Genomic DNA, 1,455 nt, shown 5'->3' on the forward strand with positions numbered 1-1,455 from the left:
AATATAATGTGATTGGTGCTAGAAATGAAAAGACATAGTTTCAGTTTAGTAGTTCATCGATTTTTTTTTTTTACAATAATACGTTGTGAGAGAGCTTCATTCAATTTGTCTCGTCTTGGTGATTTATGTTTTGGTTTCCGTTATATTTCAGGGTAAACAAGAAATCAAGAAACCTAAATATGTGCAAATTTCAGTTGAATCTTATTCACATTTGACTGGACTGGAGGATCAAGTTAAGTCTCTTGAGGACCAAGTGAGTGGCTTAGAGGATGCAGTCAAGGATTTGAATGAAAAGTTGGTTGCTGTACAGTCAGAAATGACTAATACGGAAAACCTGGTAAAACAATACGCTGAAGTTGCTGAAGAAGCCGTCTCAGGTGATGTTCCTTATTGAATTGTGTTTTTCTTGCAACAAGTGTTTTGCAACTTGGTACTGAATTGTTTTATTCACATCTCTCTGTACAGGTTGGGAGAAGGCTGAGTCAGAAGCCTCAAAACTGAAAAATCACCTGGAAACCGTTACTCTTTTGAAGCTTACTGCTGAAGACAGGGCATCACATCTGGATGGTGCACTGAAGGAGTGCATGCGGCAGATACGAAATTTGAAAGAAGAACATGAACAGAAGCTGCATGATGTGATTCAGAATAAAACCAAGCAGTTTGAAAAAATGAAGCATGAGTTTGAAGCAAAATTAGCTAACCTGGACCAACAGTTACTTAGGTCTGCAGCGGAATTCTCCACTCTCAAGGTCTTTGCAGGAGCGTTCTAGCATAGTGATACAGCTCAGTGAAGAAAAAGCCCAAGCTGAAGCAGAAATTGAGATGTTGAACAGCAATATCGAGTCATGTGAAAGGGAAACAAATTCTCTGAAATATGAGCTCCAAATTAACTCAAAGGAACTATAAATTCGTATTGAGGGAAAAATATGAGCGTACAGTCTGCAGAAGTTGCAAACAAGCAACACCTGGAGGGAGTGAAGAAAGTTGCAAAATTGGAAGCGGAGTGTCGAAGATTATGTGGTCTTGTGCGGAAGAAGTTGCCTGGGCCTACAACCTTGGCCCAGATGAAGCTTGAGGTTAAGAGTTTGGGTAGAGATTATGGGGACAGCCGTGTAAAGAAATCCCAAGGAGGAAGGCCCAGTTTGCCAGATTTTTCATTGGATAGTGTGCAGAAGTTCCATAAAGAGAATGAGCAACTTACAGAACGCCTTTTGGCAATGGAGGAGGAAACAAAGATGTTGAAAGAAGCTTTGGCACACCGGAACAGTGAATTACAGACATCCAGGAGTATTTGTGCAAAGACGGCCAGCAAGCTTCAACATTTGGAAGCACAGCTGCAAGCAAATGCTGAACAGAAGAGCCGACAAAAGTCCACCATTCGACGACAGCATTCTGATACAGCTCCTTTACGCATGAAACAAATCACCTTCCAAGATTGGCTTCCATGTCCGAGGA

At 41.2% G+C, this 1,455-nt stretch overlaps 1 pseudogene; it reads left to right on the forward strand.

Moving 5' to 3' along the window:
* The first annotated feature begins 90 nt into the window (after positions 1–90).
* On the forward strand, positions 91–1,446 carry LOC124893494 (annotated as a pseudogene).
* The last annotated feature ends 9 nt before the right edge of the window (positions 1,447–1,455 follow it).

This window comes from Capsicum annuum, unplaced genomic scaffold, assembly GCF_002878395.1.
Source record: "Capsicum annuum cultivar UCD-10X-F1 unplaced genomic scaffold, UCD10Xv1.1 ctg60367, whole genome shotgun sequence".
Classification (NCBI taxonomy): domain Eukaryota; kingdom Viridiplantae; phylum Streptophyta; class Magnoliopsida; order Solanales; family Solanaceae; genus Capsicum; species Capsicum annuum.